The sequence below is a fragment of the Cervus canadensis genome, chromosome 5, assembly GCF_019320065.1.
Source record: "Cervus canadensis isolate Bull #8, Minnesota chromosome 5, ASM1932006v1, whole genome shotgun sequence".
Classification (NCBI taxonomy): Eukaryota; Metazoa; Chordata; class Mammalia; order Artiodactyla; family Cervidae; genus Cervus; species Cervus canadensis.
Genome location: NC_057390.1, coordinates 81,608,183 through 81,634,997, shown reverse-complemented (window position 1 = coordinate 81,634,997; position 26,815 = coordinate 81,608,183). Strand labels below are relative to the sequence as shown.

The 26,815-nt window shown below is 47.8% G+C and overlaps 1 protein-coding gene across 2 annotated transcripts in view; it reads left to right on the top strand.

Moving 5' to 3' along the window:
- LPIN1 (lipin 1) overlaps positions 1–26,815 on the top strand; it is a 128,546-nt gene that overhangs the window by 4,231 nt on the left and 97,500 nt on the right. The gene's annotated exons all lie outside the window — the stretch shown is intronic.

Below are 26,815 nucleotides of genomic sequence, written 5' to 3'. Positions count from 1 at the left end.
GGGCCCCAACTTCCCAGAGAACATGTTTGCCACTAAACTCCCTTGGCAAAGCTGACCAGAAGCCTGGGCAGAAGCCGGGTCATAGCCTCCAAGACCCCTTTCCTTAGGGACCCGTAGGGCCAGCACCCCTGAAAGTGCTGGGGGCATGTAAGGACAGACTCAGGGACAGGGTCCACCTCTTCCCAGAGGCCCACCCAACTTGAGACACCTGTCTACCCACCTGATCCAGGCAGGATCCCAAGAGGCTACTGCCTGGGATCAGCCTGAAACTACTGGCTCTCTGGTTGAGTGATGGGGAGATGGGCAGAGAAAGAAACCAGGAAGCAGTCCCTTCACGTCCCCCTCATGGGAAGCACAGTGCCCTGGGCCCAACCACCAGACCCCTGCTTCCTGTGAAGTCGAGGGGGAGGTCTGGAGCTCCCCCTGGAGGTGGTACTCTGCCACTACAGAGTGCCTACAAACAGAAAAACTGCAGGAAAACCACCACCCCCGCTGTATCACAGCCAAGTGGCCGATGGGACTTTTACTAGGGACAGAAACAGGATGAACACAGAAACTCAGTGGTGCAACGTCAGTGATTACTGGGTCAAATCTGAATTCCTCATTAAGTTTGTTTGTGATTAAACTCCTTGCAGGAAACTGTTGTTGGATTACATACTGCACCGTGCTTTTAAAGTCTGACTCTTGCTGCCACCGTCCCTTTCTGTCTGTTCTGTTTTCCTTATATATAACTTCTTCTCTCCTGTTGGGCTGTGAGCCCCGAGGGCAGCCAGAGTGTCTCCATCTTGGTGTTGCCCAGAGCTCCTAACACAGTTGTGTTACATGTCTGGGTCAGCTGGATTTATACCTTTTGCCTTGATGTAATATTGCAGCACCCCCTTTTGCTCTGAAATGGGGTGATAACCCTACCTGGTACACATCTGTAAGGTCATACCTGCATTTGACTTTGGAGCCATCCCCTCACCCACAGCTTGTTTCCAAAGGTCTTTTCTCACAGTCACTTAAGGGTCCTAGTCATCTCCTCTGGTCAGGGCTAGAGGGGGTTGGAGGACTTTGTATGGCAGTACTGTGTTTCACACAAAGATTAGGGTCTAACGTTAGTGTAGGAGGCAGAAACTGTGTGGTCCGGTTCCCTGAGGATGCTGTTCCCTGCAGACACCATGCCTTGGTGTGTTAGCAGAAAAGCTAAGGGAATAGACTAAATATTAAATAGATTAAACTGAGTTGGTTTTTCAGTCCTTCAGTTTTGTCTGACTCTTTGGACATCATGGACTGCAGCATGCTAGGCTTCCCTATCCTTCGTCATCTTCTCCAGAAGCTTCTCACCCTCTCCATTGCAACCACCCTGGTCCAAACCACTTTCACCTCTCTGTGGGATTAATACAACGACCTCCCAACTGGTCCCCTGCTCCTGCACTGCCCCCTGTGCCCCCAGGACTTCCTGTCTCAGAGAGTCAAGGCCAATTCCTTGATGATGCCTGGTCAGATCCCACCCCTCCCTTGCTTTCTGACACAAACTCCTATTCTTCCCCTTGTGGTCTTAGCCCAGCCACACTGGAGTCTTTGTTATTCCTCAAACCTGCCAGTGGCCTTCAACCTCAGCAGGGCCTGGACACCCACCAAGCCCTCTGCTCACCCCCCGCCTCCTGCCCAGATGTGCTTTCTCAAGTCAGGATCATTCCTGATGCAGCCAAAAGGTAGAGTTCCACCTCCAGAAGCCAATACGGATCCAGGGCCAGCCCCAGAGCAGTGAGAACCAGCGTGACACCAGCCTATGGTTCACAGATCTTACAGCTCACACTGAATTTTTCAGTGAGTTGTCCTTTTCCACAGCTTCTTCTACTATATGCTTCATGCAGCTGCTAAGACTCTCAAACCTCACCCCATTTACCCTCATGATAAGCTAACAAAGGTGGTTTATTAGTCCCAGTGGTAAAGGTGAAGAGCCTGAGAATCAGAGAGGCTCAGAGAACCTTGGTGGAGGTTGGATGGGGAGGCCCCACTCCCGCCTTCTCATCTCTGTAGAGCCTGGGGCGAGCGTCAGGGGCCAGGAAGTCTGTGCCTTCCTTAGTGATCAAAGCAAAGAAATCGAGGAAAACAATAGGATGGGAAAGATTAGAGATCTCCTTTTAGAAAATTAGAGATTCCAAGGGAACATTTCATGCAAAGATGGGCACAATAAAGTACAGAAATGGTATGGACCTAACCAAAGCAGAAAATATTAAGAAGAGGTGGCAAGAATACACAGAAGAACTATACAAAAAAGATCTTCATGACCCAGATAATCTCAATGGTGTGATCACTCACCTAGAGCCAGATATTCTGGAATCCAAAGCATGGTGGGTGTCCAGGCCCCGCTGAGGTTGAAGGCCATTACTTTGCCAACAAAGGTCTGTCTAGCCAAAGCTATGGTTTTTCCAGTAGTCATGTATATGATGTGAGAGTTGGACCATAAAGAAGGCTGAATGCTGAAGAATTGCTTTTGAATTGTGGTGTTGGAAAAGACTCTTGAGAGTCCCTTGGACTACAATGAGATCAAATCAGTCCATCCTAAAGGAGATCAGTCCTGAGAAGCTTCTGGAGCTGGAGGTCAATGATGGAATCAAGGAAGAGGTCGAGGCTAGAAATGTAATTTCAGTCCCTGAATCACAGTGTTTAAGAATCCCAGATCTGGTGCAACCCCTCATTTTTAAAAAATGTATTTATTTATGGCTGTGGTGGCTCTTTGTTTGGGGCTTTTCTCTAGTTGCAGCAAGCTGGGATACTCTAATTGTGGTGCGGTGGCTTCTCTTGTGGAGCACGGGCTCAGTTGTGACACACGAACTTAGTCGCTTCTCAGCATGTGGGATCCTCCTGGACCAGGGATGTGTTAGGTAGTTAGAACAGAAAAAAAGGAGTCCAAAATAGTGGTGGCTAAAAGACTAAGAAGGGGAAAAGCCCATGAAAATAGAACAATGGAAGGTCCGAGGACCGGAGTGAGACCCTCAGGTGAAGCAAACAACCCTCTTGGTTAGCACAATTTACGCAAGGCAGACTCAGGGGGAGGAAAAAAAAAAACATAAAAAGAGGAGCCAAAACTTAACCGCCATGGGCTTTCTTCTCTTCGTGTCTTTTGGGTTGGCCCACCCTCACACCGAGAGGATGTATGTTCCTTTGCTTGCCAAATAAAACTGAGCTGTAACACTGGTCTGTCTGTCTGTCACTTCAAATTTTTGTTGCAGCGAGACAGAACCAGGGAAATTATAAACCCCCCGGACAGATGGAACCTGTGTCTCCTGCACTGCAGGTGGATTCTTCACCCCTGAACCAGCAGGGAAGCCTGCAACCCCCCAATTTACAGAAGGGGAGGCTGAACCTGTCAGAGGACATGTTTTCTAGGCATGACTATAGACTTAAGGCTACAGTTCCTTCCATGCAGGAAACATAGGTAAGTTCAGACACCACCTTGAACTTCTCTTCCCATTTGAATTTGGAGTACACTTAGCCTTGTTTCTCTTTCCAGATATTTCCTTTGTTCCCTTTCTCTCAGCTTCTCATCCCTTCAGCTTCCTCCTGGTGTCTATGCTTATCCAACCATATTTCTTCATTCACAGTTTACGCTCGATTAGTAGAGAATGTGGGGGAGGGATTGCCACTGTCAGCCATCCACTTTTCCTTCAAGGGCTGGCCCAAGTGCAGCCTCTGCCTGAAAACCCCAGCTGGGAGTGATGCTTCCTTCCTAAACCCCCACTTCTGTTTGGAACTTCTAAACCCCCCACTTCTGTTTGGAACAGACTTTTGTCGTAGTTGTTCCGAGACTGGTCCCTGGCACATAGCAAGTGCTTGGCATTTCTAGAAGGAACAGAGAATAAATGAAATGACAAAGTAAGCACCCCCAGGTCTTTATCACTCAATGGCGAGCGTTTGCCTGGTTTCATCTTCATTTACACACTGAGGGTCCCTGACCCCACTTCTAGCATTTACTGGGTGATCCTCCACAGTCCTGCCCTGAACAGGTGGGAAGCCCTTGGAGAGGGAGGAGCCAGAGAATAGGGGGAGCCCAGAAACAATTTAGAGATGGCTCTGTAGTTAAGCTCAAGTGAGAAATGGGAGGTGAAGACCAGAATGTCAGGCTGGAAAGACTGGGAAAATGAAAGGCTGGTAGGAAAGGGTGGTGCCAGAGGGTCTGGCCCAGGTGAGTTATTCTGGAATGCCTGAGGTTGGCGGATGTTGGCTTCTGGACAAAGACTGTGTGGTGTGTTTTGTGGGTAAGCAGGCCTGGTTTAAAGGTACAGGAGTGGGGTGCATGGCCATCCCCGTGGCGCTGTGAGCAGTGCATATGCTCACTGGAAAGGTCACACCCATCCCATGTGAGTCATTTAGAAGATGCCTGCCCCTGAGGCTCCGGTGGGTCAGACACCTTCTTCTGTTGTGGTCTGCCCTATGTGAAGTGTTATAAATCCATTCCTCACAGGTTGCATGGTTGGAATGTTGTCTAAAGTGATGAATCAATGTGAGTCCTTCTGTCGGACAAGAGCCTGTTTTTCATCTTCCTCCTCTGCCCTGGCTGCCCTGGGCCTGGGCTCTGTTGAGTCCCCGAGAGCAGGATTATCTGAGCCTGGATGTCAGGAGTAATTCTGTCTACTTCCTCCCATCATTCTAAATTCTGCTCTATGTCATGGCTTTTGATCTATTTGCAAACAGTTTGATTGCTTGAGTTTTTTGGCTAAGCTACTTGAGATCCTTTTTGGATTTGTTAAAGAATATAAGCAAATAATAAACAAAAATTTGGCATAAAAGACCTTATTTTTTTTTTTAAAGCAGGATGGATGGGAAAGCAGGATGTTATGGAAATGTGATATTCCTGGCCGGTGGGTCTATAGTCTAGGGGGAAGGGCTGAAGAATGGGCATCCCTTACAGCAGGGACAGCAAGGGGAGCCATCAAATTCCAAATTCCTCTGAAACTTGGAAGAATTTACTTTTAGATGAATGAAGAGAGCGAGACTCTGTCTCAGTAGGAGAGCAACACAGAATTTGAAGGACGTTTCAGTTCTAGGCTCTCGGTGTAGCTTTGAGCAGGCCTGCTGTCACTCTGGAGCTATGATCCCTCCCCCATAGGGCTGTCTACTGATCACAGCTGCAGGCACAGGAGTGCCCACTCAGAGGCGCTTAGCTCACTATCATCAACCCTCATCAGGTGCCTTTGTGGAGTGAGGGTGTGGCAGAACTACTGTGTAAGTTTGCGGTCCACACAGAGTGCTGGCCCAGGGGTCACCCAGGGCAGAAAGCCACCCTGCCCCCCGCTCACCAACCCTGCTGGACCCAAGGGCAGAGGGTGCTGGGATGGTCAGGAAGAAGGGGCTCCTCCCTGAAAGCCGTCCATCCAGAGGGTGCTCTTTCTTCCCTCTGCCCAGAGGGGCACTGTGTGCCGGCCGTGGCTCCAGAGCTGGGCCTGACCACAATTTGCAGCACCTGCTATCCCTGATATAGAACTCTTGCTATCGGTGACAATGTCAGCAGACGCTTCCTTGTAAATGAAGTAAAAATGGGGCAACTTGTGAAATGCTACTCTTCGCGCCCTCCCCTCTCAAGCTCCCACATCCACCACCTCCTGCCAACCCCCGACCCCCACCGTCTCTTTCTCCCTAGTCACCCAGGGCTCCATGCAACACAGCTTGAACCCCCTCCCCCGGAGGAGGAGGCAGCCTCCTGTGGCCCATCCAAGTTGACCATTTGGGAACCACAGACTGGAATTCTTTTGGGAGCAAAACGGAGTGACAGTCTCCGGACTTCAGATTGGTGGGCTGAGCCTGTCTGTTGGCCAGGGCTGGGGGACACTGTTTCCTTCCTGTTATGTCCATCAGGTCCTGTGTGTTCCTCCTTTACTCTGTAAAAGCGCATCACTTTCTGCGCTGTGCTTAGTCACATCCGACTCTTTGTGATCCCATGGACTATAGCCCGCCAGGCTCCTCTAAGAGAGAGAAAGCCAGTTGCCCAGAGTCACTCATGTAGTTACAGCAGTTCAGTTCAGTCGCTCAGTCGTGTCCGACTCTTGGTGACCCCATGAATCGCAGCACGCCAGGCCTCCCCTGTCCATCACCAACTCCCGGAGTTTACTCAAACTCATGCCCATAGTGTCAGTGATGCCATCCAGCCATCTCATCCTCTGTTGTCCCCTTCTCCTCCTGCCCCCAATCCCTCCCAGCATCAGGGTCTTTTCCAATGAATCAACTCTTCACATGAGGTGGCCAAAGTATTGGAGTTTCAGCTTCAGCATCAGTCCTTCCAATGAACACCCAGGACTAATCTCCTTTAGGATGGACTGGTTGGATCTCCTTGCAGTCCAAGGGACTCTCAAGAGTCTTCTCCAACACCACAGTTCAAAAGCATCAATTTTTTGGCACTCAGCTTTCCTCACAGTCCAATTCTCACATCCATACTTGACACTGGAAAAAGCATAGCCTTGACCAGACAGACCTTTGTTGGCAAAGTAATGTCTCTGCTTTTTAATATGCTATCTAGGTGAGTCATAACTTTCCTTCCAAGGAGTAAGCATCTTTTAATTTCATTGCTGCAATCACCATCTGCAGTGATTTTGGAGCCCAACAAAATAAAGTCTGATACCATTTCCACTGTCTCCCCATCCATTTCCCATGAAGTGATGGGACCAGATGTCATGATCTTAGTTTTCTGAATGTTGAACTTTAAGCCAACTTTTTCACTCTCTTCTTTCACTTTCATCAAGAGGCTTTTTAGTTCATCTTCACTTTCTGCCATAAGGGTGATATCATCTGCATATCTGAGGTTATTGATATTTCTCCCAGCAATCTTGATTCCAGCTTGTGCTTCTTCCAGCCCAGTGTTTCTCATGATGTACTCTGCATATAAGTTAAATAAGCAGGGTGACAATATATAGCCTTGACGTACTCCTTTTCCTATTTGGAACCAGTCTGTTGTTCCATGTCCAGTTGTAACTGTTGCTTCCTGACCTGCATACAGGTTTCTCAAGAGGCAGGTCAGGTGGTCTGGTATTCCCATTTCCTTCAGAATTTCCCACAGTTTATTGTGATCCACACAGTCGAAGGCTATGGCGTAGGCAATAAAGTTACATCAGAGCTAGTATTAAAACCTACACCTGACTCCCTTTTCCACTATCTCCTGACTCCGTTTTAGCAATAGATGTTTAATGAAAAACACTGGATCAGCTGTTAGGATATGTAATTCTAGACCAGGACCCCATGGACTGTAGCCCACCAGGCTCCTCTGTCCATGGGATTCTCCAGGCAAGAGTACTGCAGTGGGTTGCCATGCCCTCCTTCAGGTCATCTTCCCAACCCAGGGACTGAACCCGGGTCTCCCACATTGCAGGTGGAATCTTTACCGTCTGAGCCACCAGGGCAGCCCAAGAATATTGGGTATCCTAACTGCTGTCATTCAGGGTCTGGTGTCCTGACCCAGAAATGCCCTCTAGAGGGCGCTGTGACAGCGGGACCCAGGACAGGGCACAGCTGGGTAGGGACCATGTCCTTCCTCTCTCCTACAAGTAAGGGCAAATGAAAACGGAATCAATACATAAAGCCTTCCAGCCAACAATCAGAGAGTTTTGTTGAAATTCTTGAGTGAATTATTTTTATCTGAGGTGATTTGAACTTCAAATAGTTCAAGATAAAGGAAATGGGGACTTGGGCTAGCTAATATCTTCCCCTGATCTGACATGGGCAGAAACTGTGTTTATTAATAGCCCCTTGATGGACACTTCACAGTGAAAGGTGAAGCAAGATGGGATCAAGTTTATGGGTTTTATCCAGTTAGCAATGCCCAGTGGGTGAAATGTTACCAGATGGAAAGAGAAAGAACAGTGAGTCTTACAGGCTGCACTCAGAGCGGCCACCTTGTGGAAGAGTATTTTTGCAAACACAGTTATTTGCAATTTATGGATAAATAATTTAAAGTGCTTTAAAAATGACAAATGTTTAGGTTTATTATTGTTGGTGTTGTTTATTGAGTGCTTTCTGTATGCTAGGCACCTGATGAAGCATTTTCTTTTTGTCATCAATCTTCTTAAAAACCATTGTTGAAAAAAAAAAACAACCACTGTTGTTGCCGTTCAGTCGCCGTGTCTGACTCTTTGCGACCCCCTCATGGACTGCAACATGCCAGGCCTCCCTGTCCTTCAGTATCTCCTGGAATTCGCCCAAGTCCATGTTCGTTGAACCGGTGATGCCATCCAACCATCTCATCCTCTGTTGCCCCCTTCTCCTCCTGCAATCTTTCCCAGCATCAGGGGCTTTTCCAGTGAGTCAGCTGTTTGCCTCAGGTGGCCAAAGTATTGGAGCGTCATAAGAACCACGTGGGTAGATTATTAGCCTCAGTTTATACACAGAGGTGCTGAGAGACATTACTTAATTGGGCTGAGGTCTCACAACCAGCAGTGAAATCATTATTTCTGTGCTAGTCTCCTGCTGCTAAGATCTACTCTCTCCCCTGGAAATGCCGCCTTCCTATTTTTCTTTGGAAGCTTTCATAGGACTGAGCTCTGGCTTTCCTGGGAGCCAGTCTCTCAGCTGCGCATCTCTGCTCAGCCCTGAAACTCAGAGTTAGAGATTTGCTTCTCCAGTAGTGACCATCTCACTTGAATGACAGTCATTTTCCAACTGACCCTGGTACCAGTGCCTCTTCCTAGGATGATATAGGGGTGGCGGTGGGGGACAAGAGAGACATGTTCTCTGTGGGTCCTGCCCTTGGAAATTTTCTGGATGAGAGGACACTTCATGATGTATGGGATTCTCAAATATTGGATGAGAGGGGACCTTGTTGACTGTCACGTAATGTAGTCTTACACTCATAGCTGGCCTCGTGGGAGTCTTGTGGTCATTCCCAGTCCTGGTTATCAGACTCACAGAGTTTCTGAATAATATAGACTCACAATCTGTGGGGTTCAGCCTCACAAGATTATATACAAAAATATACACAAATATCAGTCCAGTTCAGTTGCTCAGTCATGTCTGACTCTTGGTGCCAGACTTCCCTGTCCATCACTGACTCCTGGAGCTTGCTCTAACTTATGTCTATCGAGTAGGTGATGCCCTCCAACCATCTCATCCTCTGTTGTCCCCTTCTCCTCCTGCCTTCAATCTTTCCCAGTTTTAGGGTCTTTTCTAATGAGTCAGTTCTTTGCATCAGGTGGCCAAAGTATTGGAGCCTCGGCTTCAGCATAAGTCTTTCCAGCGAACATTCAGGATTGAGTTCGTTTAGGATTGACTGGTTTGATCTTGCAGTCCAAGGGGCTCTCAAGAGTCTTCTCCAAGAACATAGTTCAAAAACATCAAATATTTTTGTGTATTAATATATAGATTTAAGTATAATAAATATATGATTTATAATGGCTATAAATATTATATATAATATTTTATATATTGTTTATATTATATACACTTTTTTAGTGTCTATGTCTCTTTACCAGGCATGCAGACAGTGTTTATGACCCTCTTTCATCTGTTCTTCTCCAGATGTGCTTGACTTCTTCCATTTACTCTTTGTTGTGAGATGAGATGTGATTTCTGCTTCTGTTGACACCCACTTGTACTCTTCAGAAGGAGTCTATTTTGTCAGTGTCCTTCTTAAAGTTTTATCTGACCAGTACAATGTACAATGGCCCCTGGTCTTATTCTAGATTTAAATGTTTCTTACTGTTTTCTAAGATCAAAGCATTCAGAGTTCCTTAATAACTGCTGATGGCTAGGCCTTTTCTATCAGTTACACAATGGACTTTTTGAGTCTTAGCATATCTGTCTTGGCTTCCCAGGTGGCACTAGAGGTAAAGAACCCACCTGCCAATGCAGGAAACATGAGTTTGATCTCTGGGTTGGGAAGATCCCCTGGAGGAGGAAATGACAACCCACTCCAATATTCTTGCCTGGGAAATCCCATTGGACAGAGGGGCCTGATGGGCTACAGTCCATGGAGTCACAGAGTCGGACATGACTTAGCAACTAAACAAAAAGCAGGACTTCCTATAAAAATGCCACTGGAGAAAAAAAAATGCCACTGGAAAGGTGGGTCCCACTTCCTTCTGCTTGCTTTGGCTCTGGCACTTACTGACCTTGTGACTTCAGAAAGTACCTCTGCACTTGAATGGCCTCATCTGTAAAATGGGCTACTATGAGAAGGTAAATGATGTAATGCATGCTTCCCACCTACCAGAATGACCTGGGAGCTTTGTGAAGCTCCCACTAGAGAGTTTGATTCAGTAGGTTAGAGTGGGGCCTGGAATAAAGAATGTGAGTGACTTTTCCAGTCATTTCTGATGAGCGAGCAGGTTTAGATCCTGAATCACAGCGTTTGTAAAGTGCTTAGCACATATTCAGTGCCCTGCAGGGGCCCCCACATCCTTTTCTTCTCCCATATCCCACCTCTCCTTTCCTCTGAGACATTTAGGGCTTTGGTGCTGCCCATTTTGTATCCCAGAGGACAACCACAGGAGGAAACTCATTTAAAATGCTCTTCTCCAGATGTTTGCCTTTGATACAAATAGAAGAAAGAGCAATGCTAAGTTCAAAGTTTCTGTTTAAATTTCCCTGCCACTACCAGGTCTATCTTCTGTACCCTTTGATAAGCCCCATGATACAGAGAGATTGAGGGCAGGAGGAGAAGGGGGCGACAGAGGATGAGATGGTTGGGGGCATCACTGACTCAGTGGACCTGAGTTTGAGCAAGCTCTTGGAGATGGTGAAGGACAGGGAAGCCTGATGTGCTGCAGTCCTTGGGGTTGCAAAGAGTCAGACACAACTTAGCAACTGAACAACAACAATGATACAGAGACAAGATCCTGCCCTGAGATCTTGGGATTATATTGCGGCCTGAGAAACCTAAGACATCAAGATCAGTCATAGTGGGGGAGATATCTTCTTTGGGCCAGGGGACAAGCTTCCTCATGCACTTCAAATACCCCAGAAGCTTCCTCAGGCTTGTGTCCAGTTGTAAATTGAAGGAGGCTGTGAGGTCATTGTGGCATACAAAGTGGACCCAGCAGGTGGAGCTAGAGAGTCAGAGCCATCGAAAAGCCAGACAACTGGTCCTGGGGTCTCAGGAAGATGAGGTGGGGCAGTTGTCTTTGGCAAAGGTCGTGTATCAGAATCCCTGAACAACTTGTTTTTAAAAAAAAGACTATAAAATTCCAGATCCCATCCCTATGGAATCCAGCTGTTGGCATTAACTAATTGCCCACGTAACTGTGACGTACTCCCAGTTTGGGAAGCATTGATGTAGAGATTCTGGAATGATCTAGATGTGGTCCAGGCACATAAATGTGAGCCTGTCTGAGTTGCGAGCTCTGCACTGGTCCTCAGACCAGCGGGAGCATCAGTAACACCTGGGTGCCAATCAAAAGTGCAGACTCAGATTCTACCCCAGACCTGCTGGGTCATAACCTGCCTTCTTCAGAAGAGCGAGCCCTCTGGCTGACTCAGAAGTGGATCAGAGTGCGAGGTCACAGAGAGTGGGGCTTCCGGTTTACCTGGGAACCTGTCCCTGGAATGGGAGATCCGGAAGACCCGGTCTGTGCTTTGTCCTTGGCACCTCTCTGAGCCTCAGTTTCTTCATCTTTATTGTACCTCCTTCTCAAGGTTGTTAAGGGAACTAATGCCCAACTCCTGTATTAGACTGTGAATTCTTTGAGGCAAGGTCCATGTATTTAAAAAATTTCCCCTTGCCTAATGCCTAGCATTGAGCAAATCGGTCGTTTGGGCACACAGAATGATAGACTCCTCCAAGCAGAAAAGACTTTGTGGATTGTTTCCTGTTCTATAAACAGGGAACGCTGTGAATGAAAGAGGAAGGTATGGTGAGGTTGACAGACATTTCTAGGGTCGGACACTCATTGGAAGGACTGACGCTAAAGCTGAAACTCCAATACTTTGGCCACATGATGTGAAGAACTGGCTCATTTGAAAAGACCCTGATGCTGGGAAAGATTGAAGGCAGGAGGAGAAGGGGATGACAGAGGATGAGATGGTTGGATGGCATCACCCACTGAGTGGACATGACTTTGGGTAAACTCCGGGAGTTGGGGATGGACAGGGAAGCCTGGCGTGCTGCAGTCCATGGGGTCACGACTAAACTGAACTGAACTGACACTATTATTGGCACATGGGCTTCGTGGGAGAACACCTGTTCTCTGTGAGTTCTCCTTCTCTTGGCTCCCCAGAGCTGAGCTCAGTCCCCTGTCTTCGTGAGGGTCCCCTGCCCCTCTGACCGGCCATCTCTGTACCCTCTGAACTTCTGTGCCATTGACTGTTGGTGTCGCTCATCCACCCATGCCTCCCTGACTGGCCTCCTCGTATGTCCTGTCCACCCTGTGTTTTTTTCTGGAAGCTGCTGTGTTGTCTCACTGTATATTTCAAGCTCTTGGAGGGCAGAGCCAGGGTTCTTTTGGTCCCCGTCTGCTCCCCAGCCCAATACCTAGCACAGGACTGAGTACATGATAGTCAGTGCTAACTTGCTGAATATCTGTTAATGTTTTAAAATATGAAATCTTTCATACATCCATGATGCAGAATAATATAATGAACATTTGCGTCTCTATTACTACTTTAAAAAAAGAGGATTATTATAGTTGAAAGGCTCAATGTACCATTCTCCAATCATTTTTTAAGCGTCTGTGTATCGCCATGTCAGCCCATTATCTGTGACATCATATGATTTACTTGTTTGATTTTGTTGCTCATCAAATGAGCATCTTAAAACCAAGGACCAAGTCAGTCAGGAGGCTATTTATCATTTAGTTCCAGTAGCTCAAGAATATTTATTAAGAGCCTTTTGTATGCCAAGAACTGTGCTAGAAACTTGGGATGCATCAGTGAACAAATCTGACCAAAACAAAACAAATAAAAAATGAAGTCTTGCTCTCATGGAGTTCACAACTGGACAATCTATAAACAATAAGTATAATAAATATCTAATGTGTTAGAGTTAAAAGTGCAATGGAAAAAAAAACTAGCCCATGGATCAGAGATTGTAAGGTGAGAGGGCAGACTGTAGTTAAGAGTGGCTTGTTGCGAAGGTGATATTTCAGCAAAGACTTGAAGTAGATGAGAGTTGGTCACTTTATTTGCAGGGAAAGGTTTTCCCAGTGGAGAGAATAACCAGTAAGGATCTTTGCTGTTGTTGTTGCCTAAGACAGAGCATTTGGGGACCAGCAAATAGACCAGCGTGGCTGGAACGGAATGCAAGGGAGGTGGGGCATCGGGAGGTGAAGTCAGGGCCAGGGTGGGGGTGGGGTGGAGGAGGGAGCTTTTAGAGTTTTCCAGGCCACTGTCAGCACTTTGGCTTTTATTTGGGCCATTGCAAGGTCTGAGCTGAGCAGTGATGTTTTCTGACCTCTTGGGTTGCAGTGTGGAGAGTAGATCAGAGAAGCAGAAAGTCAATATAGGAGGCCACTGTCATGAAGGAGAAGAGAGATAAGGGGGTTTGGACTAAGGGGAGAGCTGTGAAGGGGGTGAGAAGTGATCAGATCCCGGACACGTCCTGAAGACAGAGCCACTGGGATTTCCTGGTGAATCAGATGTTGATGTGAGAGGAGAGAAGAATGCCCAAGCACCTGAAAGGCCATAGTGACCATCAGCCGAGACAAGGGAAGCCGCGGGCAGGGCGGTGTGGGTCACTGGAGATCTCCATGTGCTGACTTGGAGAGTGCTGCTAGGTTTCACATTTGGAGATAACGAGCAGGCAGTTGAATATATGATTCTGGACTCTGTAGAGAGACTGAAGTTGGAGATACACATTTGGGACACTGCAGGTATTTGAAGCCACGAGACTGGATGAGGTCACCGTGGGAGTCAGTCAGCTCGAAAAGAGGAACTTGGTCTTGTCCCTGGAGGGCAGAGGAGAGACCTGCAAGAAAACGAGAGCCAACACTGGAGCAGGAGGAACAACCAGGGGATTTTGGTGCCCTGAAGGCTAGAGGAGGAAGTGTTTCAAGGACAAGGGAGTGAAATGGAGTCCAACATTGTTGATGGTTGAAAAGCACAAGTAAAGACTGAGAAATGTCCATTGCATTTAGCAACCTGGATGCTGTTGGCGACCTCGATGAAGACAGTTCTGGTGAAATTGTGGAGGAGGCAGGGGAATCAGACTAGAAGAGTTTAAGAAAGGAACAAGCAGAATGAAACCGAAGAAAACAAGCAGAGGCATTTGCTGGGAAGGGAACTGGAAATGGGCAGTAGCTGGCAGGGGAATCCAGGGAAGAGAGGGGCTTTGCTGGGCACTGAACAGACAAGACAAGAGGACACTCGGGTCCCAAGGAGGAGGCACCCACTTCCGTGGAGCTCTGGTTTATTCCCTCTCTGTTTCTAAAGTGAAGCCATCATTCAATCAGGCAGCCCCCCAAACCCCAGGCTCCCCGTGTGTGCCCCGAGGCCAGCCCCCTGCACATCCCAGAGGCCTCGCCCAGCTCCTGTGTTTTGGCAACCCTGGGCTCTGACTTCCCTCCAGGCTGGGGCAGCAGCAGCTCCTGGGGGCTGGAAGCCAAGCTGGAGTGGGGTGGGGGGCAGGAAGGAGAGCCCCCGGCCACTCTGGGCCCCACCAGGCTTTGGCTCCTGCTTCTCAATGCCTTGGCTTGAAAGCACGGCCAGCCAGAGGAGTCTGCACATCACGACCAAGGGATTCGGCCTGTTTTCCCAGCCCTGGGAAGCTGGCGTTTGCTGAACCTCGGGGACCTGCTGGTTTCTTTCTTGCTTGTTGTTGATAGTGACGAGGCTTGGCCCAGGGACAGGGAAAGGCCACCATCACAGGCAGGCTGAATGGAGGAGCTCTTGGTTGGCCATCTTGCTGGCTGAAAAACCTCTCCCACCTAATTTACCTCTTCGCTGTAGGAACCTGCCAGAGCTTGGTGCCAAGCCCCTCCTGTGTCCACCCCAATTACAACCCCTCCTGCCCATCTCCCCGAAAGCCCCTCTCCAGGGCCCAGTCCACCCCCAGGGGGAGGGTTGTCATACTTCTCTCAGCTCTGAGTGACTTCCCAGCCTGGAAGCGCCCAGCTTTGCCTGCAGTCCTGGCCAGGGTGTAGGCAGCTCGATGGTCAGAGAGAGTCACTGTGTCCAGTGCTTGAATGACAAAGTTGTCAGTTTCTCCTGAGAAACAGACAATCTTTCCATCCGATGCCCACCTCCCTGCATGCATGTGTGCTAAGTCGCTTCAGTCCTACTCTTTTCGACCTCATGTACTGTAGTGCGCCTGGCCACTCTGTCTATGGAATTCTCCAGCCAAGAATGCTGGAGTGGGTTGACATGCCCTCCTCCAGGGGTTCTTCCTGACCCAGGGATCAAACCTGCGTCTTCAATGTACCCTGCGTTGGCAGGCGGGTTCTTTACCACAAGTGCCACCTGGGAAGCCTGCCCACCTCCTCCCGCAGGTCCCAGATGCACAGGGATGTGGATGTCTGTCTTCTGGGTCAGTTCAGCGCCTGGTGCTCTGGGACAGGGCTGGAGGCAGGGCTGGGGAGGGGCTGGGGGCAGAGCTGGAGTCCTTGGGGCACAGTGTGTCCTGCCCTGTCCTGATTCTTCTGCTGTCCGCTCCTCTTGCCCGCAGCCCGCGCTCCAGCCTGGCAGGGGGCCAGAGGTCTCAGGAGACCAGATGCTTTCGTAGAAGGAACTCGATGTACGCAGGGTCAAGAGGCTTTCTCTGGGTTCTTTATGTAAAAGTCCTCCCCGGAATCAGTGCTGCTGTGACTGGCTCCCACCTCGCCCGCCCCTTCCAAGAACACCAAGAACAGAGTCACGTGGATCTAATGTCTTCGGAGGCAGCAGTTTCTTCACCTCCTTGGTGGTGGTTTCTGCACAGAAACCCGCTCACTTTTGAACTGGTGGATCAGGTTCTGATTCTTTTCCCCCAAACACTCTTTCCAACCTTATTCTCCACCATTCCCACCCTCCCATCATAAACTGTTTTTCTCACAGAGCAACTGAATTTGCTGAGTGTATTTAATCTGTGGACACTGTAGGTAAAAGGTTTGCTCTGTTTATTCTCTCTAAAGGCTGTTTGTATCTTAAAAGATGAGCTTATTAGTTCAGACAAATATTTGAACTGGAAGGACTGTATTATTGTGTCTCTTTCAAAAAGTATATCTACGTAAAACCTTTCTAAGGGGCACTTGCTTGCTGAGGCCAAGTCATGATTTGTAGTGGAAAAGAATAAAGTGTGTTATAAGCTGATCTGTGCTCCGCTTTGGGAGAACAAAGTTTGACTTCATGGGCTGTGCGGTTTCCAATTCTTTGGGGAAACCCTGCCAGGGTTGGATGTCACCTCATGTTCCACCACCTCCGTGACTTAGGGGGTCTGAGTCGCTGGAGGATGTTCAGGAGAAAGATGATAAAACAGAGAGAACATAGAAACTGAAGTTCACTGCTTCCCGATGGCCGTGGGTCATGAGCATTGACATGTGAAATGCAAAGCCTTTGAGGAATCGCTCTCTACTGTGTTGAGAAACTATAAGTGCTATTAATATAAACATGGTCTGTGTGCCAGCTGACCACACCTGCGGCTACATCATTCACTCATTCTCTCATTCAGACATTCAACATAATGGCCATCGAGTGGCCACATGTACTGGGCTCTAAACAGAAAGAAGAGTAAGCTGGTGGCTGGTCTTAGGGAGCTCCCAGTCCAGTGGGGGACAGGCAGGCAAGGCAAGTTGAGAGGTGTGTTGTTAAGAGCAAGGTGCATGGAAATGACCTGGAAATGATTGACGGCACCTGCAGGAGCCGGGTCAGGCAGCACAAAACAGGTGGAGGGTGAGTAGGTAGGGGGTCAGTCGGACAGAATGGTCTGGGGTAGAAAGAGCCTGTCGGCTGTGTGGCCTTGGGAAAATCGCTCGACCTTTCTGATACGTGGCTTCTCCAATAAAAACCAGGATGGTGATACCCACAACACTTAGAGAGGAATGATGAGAATTTGAATGTAGGAAGCATCTGGTGTAGCACGGGACACACAGTAGGTGTGTGTTATGGCTCCACTCTAATCTCTGAATCACTCAAGCAATCAAGGCTTAGTCACCTTTGCAATCATCCTGATGATGAACTCATTACCTAGACAGGGCAGGACAGGTAGGAAATAATTAGTGACCAGACGTGACTAATCTTGTGCTCGCCGGTTTCTTTGCTCTGAACTGCAACAGCGCTCTTCTGGAGAAGGAAATGGCAACCCACTCCAGTGTTCTTGCCTAAAGAATCCTGTGGACAGAGGAGCCTGTTGGGCTGCCGTCTATGGGGTTGTGCAGAGTTGGACAGGACTGAAGTGACTTAGCAGCAGCAGCAACAGTGCTCAAGCTTGTTCACAGCCCCTGGCAGAGGAGACATGCACAGTGGACTCTCAGCACCAGTGAGAAGCTTCACCAGAGCTTAATTCTGTCATTAAATTACACATACTGGTCACCATCATCATACTATGACATTTATTGAATGTGTGCTATGAAGCTGTTTTGGGGCTAAGTGTTTTAAATTCATTTACATTCAATCCTCATCATAACATGTCGTTTTATCCCCATTTTACAGGTGAAAAAGTTGAAGCACAGAAAAGTTAAGGGACTAGATCAAGGTCACACAGATGGTCTGTGATGGATCTAGGATTTGAGCTGGTCGGATTCTAGAATCTGTTTTAGTCACCCTGTAAAAAACTACTTGAAATGCTAATCAGTGTATCCAAGGCTGATGTGTCCCTTCTGGTTGGTTGGGTGTCTCTTTGGTTTGGGCAGTGGCTATACTAAAACTGTTTCTCAACTATTTTGTATAATCTCCCTGGTTCGGTCTCTTACCTCATTGCCATAGCACAGACAGACAAGTTCTCCTGTTTGCATTCATTTTTACCACCCTCCCTCCCTCTGTTCCAGGCTTCCCTCATGGCTTAGCTGGTAAAGAATCTGCCTGCAATGTGGGAGACCTGGGTTTGACCCTTGGGTTGGGAAGATCCACTGGAGAAGGGAAAGGCTACCCACTCCAGTATTCTGGCCTGGAGAATTCCATGGACTGTATAGTCCATGGGGTCACAGAGAGTCAGACACGACTGAGCGACTTTCACTTCACTCCCTCTGTCCCAGGCTTCCTGTGGCTCCTTCCACTAGTCTCCCCATTCAGATTTGAACTGCTGTCTTGCCTTCCCCAGGGGACAGTGGAGATGGGAAATGTGGTTGACTGGTCCCCGGGGTTGGAGACCACACCTGTTATTTCTGCCCTAGGATGTCCCCTGAATGAGTTACTGAACACACAGGTATCATCATCTGCTCAGTGAAAAGGGATTTCAAGATTGTGTAGTTTGGGGAAATGCTGTATTTTCTATTCCCTTTATTAGACTGACAGCATTCAATGAGGTAGTAAGGGTGCTAAGAAGCTATGCTGGAATAAATCTTTATCTCCCTTTTATCTGATGTTTCCAGATTTATCTGCCCCACCTCAGAACTGGTTTTTGCATGGGCTTCCCTGGTGGCACAGACAGTAAAGTATCTGCCTGCAACGCAGGAGACCCAGGTTCTGTCTCTGGGTTGGGAAGATCCCCTGGAGAAGGGAATGGCAGCCCACTCCAGTATTCTTGTCTGGAGAATTCCTCGGACAGAGGAGCCTGGCCGGCTACAGTCCACGGGTTTGCGGACATGATCAAGCAGCTTTCACTTTTCACTTTCCTACCAACCCAGGAGAAGTCCCTGGGGATGACTGTCGTGTATGCAGGGTGGAGTGGGGGTGGCTCGGCTCTGAGCTGCCCTCTCATGGGCTTGGATTGAGCACCTTACTGGGCTTCAGGTGCCCCAGGAGCCCAGAGTCACTGCCCTGAGAGCCCTGGGCTCTCAGCTTGGCCTGATCCTCCCCAGGTCCCTAGACTCCTGGCATTGCCCCAGGCTTTGTACCAAGTCTTGCTTCTCTCTGGATCCCTGGCTCATGGCATAGTGCATGGCAAATAGTGGGTGCTCCATAATTGCCTGTATTGAATGAATTCCCCATTAGAACCAGCTAATTAGAAGTTATGTCCTTCTTCCCCATCAAACCTTATCCTTGTATAGACACACATGTGTGTATGTTGATAGGTCTGTGTGGGCCCTTCTCAAAAATAGGCAAGGAGGCATGTATGCACTGGGACTGGATTCCACACAAGAGAGTTATCCTCATCATTTTGCCACAAATACACACACGCAGACACACAGAAAATAAGAAGACACACAGGTAAACACACAGAAGCACAAACTGGGTTCAATTCAGTTCAGTCATTCAGTTGTGTCCGACTCTTTGGACATCATGGACTGCAACATGCCAGGCCTCCCTTTCTATCACCAACTCCCGGAGTTTACTCAAACTCATGTCCATTGAGTCGGTGATGCCATCCAGCCATCTCATCCTTCCAGTGAATATTCAGGACTGATTTCCTTTAGGATGGACTTGTTGGATCAAGAACACAGACATGTTTGCAGAAATAAGTACGATCACTGTCCACCAGAAAATGATGTGAGGATGTAGTTTTGTGTATAAACAAACAGGGAAACACAACTCAGACCCCTCCCCCTGACACACATCCTCTGTCCTGACTATTTATCCCTCCAAAGCAAAATGCTTCACAATGCAGTGCCTTCATCCAATGACTGTCTCATTGTAGCTTGTGATTTCGTGGGTCAGGATTCGGGCAGGACTTGGCTGGGTGATGCTTCACCTCCTCACATGATGACTCAGTGAAATTGACTGCTGGACAGGCTGGCCTGGAAGGACCACGCTGGCTTCTCTCACGTGTCTGGTGGCTTGGTGGGAGTGGCTGGAAGGTGGGGCCAAGTCGGGACCGTGGCCAGGAGGGCCTACAGGGCCTCTCGGATGGGACATCTCAGGGTAGTCAAGCCTCCTATGTCGTAGCTGGCATCTCCCACAAAGAGCATCACAAAACATGGAGGGCACGCAGGAAGGTTTTTATGACCTCGGGAGTTGAAGGATGTCACTTGTCCTCCACATCACTGAGCAAGCCAGTCTGTCAGGCTTGCTCAGATGTCTTTTAAAATGTTTCTTAAACATACTCACCTCACTGTTAATAAGGTGTGGAGTAAATGCTCTGTGCCAGTATTACCAGGTAATAATGACAGTATTACCATTGCCCACAATGGAATTTGATAAAATCCATTTCCTTACACCCCAAAAGTTAAATTTTGTTCTTATTTAGCCGCTAAGTCGTGTCCGACTCTTTGCAACCCCTTGGACTGCAGCACACCAGGCTTCCCTGTCCTTCACTATTTCCTGGATTTTGCTCAAATTCGTATCCATTGAATTAGTAAATTGCTCTTTTCAAAACATACTAAACTCCCAATACTTGCGAAAGTGTTCCATGCACCATTTTCCCATCATTCTTTAAATCTGAACTTAAATTATTAATATACATCTGTCGAGGATGTTAAAATGAAATCATTGAAACAAATTATGACTGTACAAATCAAAATACCAGTAGTAAATAATAGACAAAGAGTATTTTACATACACTATATTATGTATTGCCTTGCAATCTGAAACATTACAAACAAAAATAACAAAAATTATCACATGGAATGAGTAAGAAGTCTCGCTCAGATTCAAGGGGAGGGCTGCTAGACTTCACTTGTCAATGGCAGCAAAGAATTTGAGGCCATCTGTAATCAGTCACACACACACACCCCCCCCCCCCACACACACACATGTGCTTCCCCTATTAAGCACACCACTGCGATTACATCTGGGCCTGAAACAGTGGCAGCTCTGAGGGCTGTGCACTCTTATGTAAGGAGGCTAAGATAAGAGTCTGTGCTGGGATCATTCCTTTCAGTGGAGGTTTCTATCCTGGAAGTTACATCTCAAGCAGTTGCAGGACCAGCACAGCCTTCATCTTCCCTTAAGATCATGAAAATCAAACCGTCTGCCGCCCCACTCCCGTATCAGTTGTGTGCAGTGCAAACGAGTGATGTTGGAGCTCTCAGGTCAGATCCCAGCTGACTGACCCCCGCTTGCAAGCTGTGACCTTGGCCACGTTCCTCGACCTTCTGAGCACCAGTGTCCTCCTCCGTATATTGAAAAAGTGACACTTCTAATCTTCCGTTCAACACGTGTCTATTGACCACCTTTCAGGGGATGCTGTGGTGAGGACCACAGGCACTGTCCCTGATGGATGTCTTGAGCTGGAGAATGACACCAACATTTGTAACTTTGCCAACCGTGCTAAGTGCTGGAAAGGAAAGATGAGGGTGCCATCAGGGGGTGAGCGATCAAGGAGTGCAGTCAGAATGGAACCGCTGTTAAGGAGGCCAGGAACCATTTCTCTGAGATGACACTTGGTGTGGTCTGGGGGATCCGTAGCGGATCACAAGTTGAAATGTGTCTTGGGCAGAGGAAACAGCATATGCCCAGGCCCTGTGGCTGGATGGAATCTATTGAATAGGAAAGATGGAAAAGCCCAGTGTGAGTGGGTCAGAGATCAAAGGGTGCAGGTGGGAGGTGAGACTGGACCGATGGGTAGAAACTTCGTTCATCATGTTAAGAAAGAGTTTAAAAATTGTATATATTCATTCGTGTCCCACTCTTTTGCAACCCCATGGATGGTAGCCCACCAGGCTCCTCTTTCTTTCCTGGGCAAGAATACTGGAGTGAGTTGCCATTTCCTTCACCAGGGGATCTTCTCATCCCAGGAATTGAACTCAAGTCTCTTGCCTGTGTTTCCTGAATTGGCAGGCAGATTCTTTACCACTTGATACATTTTATATATTGACTTGAATGATTTTACTCATGGAGATTAAATGACCAGATTGTGTTTCAAGAAGCTCCCCTTGGCTATAGCACGGAGAATGAACCATAGAGCGGCAAGAGGAAATGGGGGCAGTCCCATTAGGAGGCAGAATAGTGACGCCTCCCCTACAGGTGTCCGTGTCCTGATCCCCAGAAACTGTGAATATGTTAATTGCATGGCAGAAAAGAATTAAGGTTGCAGATGGAATTAAGATTACTCATCACTGACCTTAAAATAGGGAGATTATCCTGGATTATCCACGTGGGACTGGTGTAATCCCATGAACTCAGAGAATGGGTCAGAGACATGAAATCTCAGAGGCACCTGACCTGCCCTCCAGAGCTTTGAAGATGGAGGAAGTGTTACTAACCTTGTGTTGTAGTTGAAGAAACTGAATTTCTGAGACATGAAGTGACCTACCTAGGATGAAGCATTAGTTAAGTATTATAACCAGGGCTTAGATCCAGTTCTCTGGACTACAGATCTTCTTTCCATTTCTACACTCTTCTAAGGAACCCGGGAGACCCAGGTTAGAGGCTGACGGGGTCCCATTCCAGCACTGCCGATAGTGTCCTCCTCTTCACCCATCTCCTACCACAGGGGAAACCCTTCCTTACCCTCTTCCCTTATTTTGAGTCGTGCTGACAGAGGGGGCTGAGCTGTGGAAGACAGGAGGCATGGCATTGGAATCATGACATGGGCAGGCACGTGCATTTAAGCTTATAGAATTTTGGAGATAAAGAGCCCTTGAGAATCACCTAGTGTAATTCTGCCCTTTGGTTTCTATTTCAGGTGCTCTCTACTACATGACAATTAATGAATTAATGTAGTCAGTTCAGTTCAGTTCAGTTCAGTCGCTCAGTCGTGTCCGACTGTTTGCGACCCCATGAATCGCAGCACGCCAGGCCTCCCTGGCCATCACAAACCCCTGGAGTCTACTCAAACTCATGCCCATCGAGTTGGTGATGCCATCCAGCCAAGTGAGCAGCAAATCAACACAGCATAAACGAAAAGAGTAGAAACATGTCTATCTCCTATCTATTATTCTGTCTATATTTACTATGTCCATTCTCCAAACCATTTTCTCAAGTTCTATATCTATCTAGCTATCGACCTGTCCTTTCATATCTATTACTGTATATATCAAAGGACAAAAGATGGTTCAAAACATAACAGAATTTCTGTCTTGATCAGCTCAGGCTGTTACTGCAAAAATACCACATACTGGGTGGCTTAAACAACAGAAGTTTAAGTCTCATAGTTCTGGAGGCTGAAGTCCAAGGTTTGGGTGCCAGCAGAGTTTGCTTCAGTGGGAGCCCTGCCCCTGGCTTGTAGATGGCAACCTTCCTAATGTACCCTTACAGGGCAGAGAGAGCTCATTTCTCTCCTGTCTCTTTTTAAGGGCACTAATTCCATTGCAAGGGCTCACCCTTATGACCTTATTACCTGCCAAAGCCCTCCCTCCACAGAACATCCTATCGGGGATTAGGGCTTCAGATTTGAATTTTAAGCAGGGTGAGGTGGACATGAACAGCCAGCCCATGGTGGTTACATACATTTAAATTAAGGAAGAAAAGGGAAATGGAGGTAGAGGCAAAAAAAAAAAAAAGATAGAGCCAAGAAGGAGGCTAACACAAATGTGAATGTGATAGAGTTTGGCTCATTTACAAGGAGAAGCGTGGAAGTGGAAGTGTGGCTCTGGCCCCCAGTGCCTAAGGAAGGAACTGAGCAATCACACGCTTCATGGTGTGAATAAGGGGAAAGCAAACCAGCTGTTCAGAAGACGTTTGCCTGCTCCTGACATCCAGTCTCCCACGTTATGATCATCATCCAGGATTAGCAGCTAACATCTGTGCATTACTGTTTTATACAGTGTTATCTCTTTTCCTTCTTACATCAGTGCCAGAACTATTTTATTGTTCTCTTATTGTTCACTTCTTTTTACAGACGGGAAGATTGGGGCTTAAGAGGTTAAATTCCTCCCTAAAGGCCATACAGTTCTTAGTGGGAGAATGGGGGTTCTAACCCAAGTTCATTTCTGGCTTCCCCCGTGGTTGCTAACTGCTTGGTGCCCAGGGTCCACAGGTTGGGCTTCAAATTTTGTGTTAGAATTTTGAATGACAACAAACAGCTGTGGGGGTGGAATGAGATAATTTTCTTCTTAACTTTAAGAGAAACTATTGTTGAAATACACCGGTTCACCATTTTTGGTGTTCTTGTATTTATATTTAATCTTTGAAATCAAACCAAACTCTTGGGGGATCGGAATCATTGCTCTCATGGTAGTAAAAATATGTACCTGGTATCTAACTTGAAACTTCCTTTGTAATCGGGGTCAAATGCAAGCACTGTGAATTAAACTGCTCCCAGCCTTCCTAACCTGCCTCATGCGTGTAAAATCAGTGCAACTATTGTACCCGACTGGTGCTGGTGGACATGTGACTATGTTTGTGCCCTTGAGGAATCTGAGTCGAATGGCACAGAACATCTGAATCCAAGGGGTATGGTTTTTTGCCACGTGCTGTGATAATCCACAGGAGATGAAGTGGAGGTGGTAGCTGGATTTCAAGAAGCATTTCAAGTGCATTGATCAGTTGAAACCAGGACTGAAACAGTTACTATATTAAGCAATTTATAGATGAAGAAACCAATTGCCTTGTCCCACTTTCCCAACCAGAGTCTGGACTTGGGTCAAATCACTAAGTCACATCTGGCTCCTTCCCCATTTCTCTCTTAGAGGAAGCTCTGTCCTTTTTATTCCAGATGTTTCAGAATACTCAAGTAGTCCTCTCCAAATTTATCCTTCCAATTTCCCTCATTACTTAATGACAATGTCACCTACCTGGTCACCCAGGCCAGAAACTTCTGTCATCCACAGAATCTCCCTCTTCACTCACCTGACCAGTCTGAGTCTCTCACCAAGTCTGGGAGCCTCTCCCATAGGCAGGACTCACAGCCGCCCCTTTCTCTTCAATCCCCACCCTGTCACCACCTGCCTTCACACCCTGGTCACCTTTTGCTAGAATCATCTTAAAAAACAAACAAACAAAAAAAACCCCCAAAACCTCAGAAATTCCCTGGTGGTCCAGTGGTTAGGACTCTAAGCTTTCACTGCCGGGGCATGCGTGCGTGCTCGATCGCTCAATCATGTCTGATTCTTTGCAACCCCATGGACTGTAGCCCACCAGGCTCTTCTGTCCATGGGATTATCCTGTCAACAACACTGGAACAAGTTGCTGTTTCCTCCTCCAGTGGGTCTTCTTGACCCAGGGATTGAATTCACATCTCCTGCGTATACTGCATTGGCAGGCAGATTCTTTAACACTGAGCCACCTGGGAAGACCCCACTGCCGAGGACGTGAGTGAGTTCAGTCTCTGGCTGGGACCTAAGATCCTGCAAGCCATGTGGCTCAGTCAAAAAACAAACGAAAAAAAAACCTTTAAATGTGCTTCTCTGCCTCCAACACACCCGTCAGAGCGATTCCGTAAAACACAGGTCTGACCATCCTATCCCTCAGTATCCCCCATTGTGTACAGTGATTGCTCTCAAATCGTGTTCTCTGGGGACTTCCCTAATGGTCCAGTGGTTAGGACTCCTCACTTCCAGTGCAACAGGGCAAAGGTTCAAACCCTAGTGAGGGGACTAAGGTCCCACATGTTGTATGGTATGGCCAAAAAAACAAAAATCAAAACAAACCCCATATTCTCTGAAGCCAGGGTTCTGCAGCCAAGACTGGGGACTCCAGTCCTCTTCCCTGAAATGACCATAGAGTTCCCCTTCTACTTATATACAGGCTTCTGCAAAAAATTTGGTTTAAGGGGGCGGCACAACAATTTTTTCTAAATAGCCCCACACTATCCATGTCTCCTGACCACAGACCATCCCAGACCCCTCCATGTCACTTGCACATGATGGAATGTTCTCCAGTCATGAGCGCCCCTGGCTGTTCCCCAAACATATGTGTGCTGCCTCTGTTTCCTTGAACACAACCTCTTCTCTGCTTGGGATGGACTCTCCCCTTCCTCTCTCCTCTGAGAGCCCCACTCGCCCTTCAGAAGCAGCGCAGATGTCACCTTCTGAGGACGGCATGGAACCTCCTTGATATATCCCACAGGCAAACTGTTGGCTCCCTTCCCCACCCCCAATCTGTGCTCCCACCTGACCCCAGCTGTGTCTTGATGGTGGCCCTAGCCATGGAAACCTTTTCTACACGTCTTCCTGCCCATTCTCCCCCACTAGATCCTGAATGATAGACTTTTCTGTAGCTATCATAGATTTCCCTGTAGCTCAAACGGTAAAGAATCTGCCTGCAAGGCAGGAGACTGGGGTTCAATCCCTGGGTTGGGAAGGCCCTCTGGGAAAGGGAATGGCAATTCACTCCAGTGTTCTTGCCTGGAGAATTCCATGGACAGAGAACCCTGGCGGGCTACAGTTCGTGGGGTTGCGAAGAGTAGGACACAACTGAGCGACTAACACAGTCCACGGATCATGAATGACTCAAAGGAAAAGATTTATATTTTACTCATCTCTGTGTTCCCACTACCTAGCAAAATACTTGGCCCCAGAAACTCAATAAACCAGGAGGTGAAGCAACACCATTCATGATCAGCCTGTCAACAATGCAAGCTGGAAAAGCTAAATGCCTCAGGTGAATAGTAGGTAGGGGACAGGACAGGGGGATGACAGGATGAGGGGAACAGGGGTGAGGGCCTTCAAGGGTGGTTGATTCTGGACTGCTGCAACTGAATTCAGAATGCAGGTGTTTGTAAGTACAACTTAACAGATAATTTAAGGCCCATGAAAACTTGACACGCCCCTTAGACTAGGAGCTCTAACTGGGGCCCCCGTGGGAAAAGCAGACGGTGCGGGTCCTACTTGCTTGGATAATTTCACATCAACAGTCTCAACAGCTCATCTGTGTGTGAGGTGGTGCCCCGTCGCCTGAATGGACTCTGTTAATGCTCCTGACAACGCACCTGTCCATTCTGAAGTTATCGTTATGTCCATTATACAGATAAGATTAGAACTAGCCCTGTGCAGCCCTATAGCCAAGACATAGTAGAAGAAGC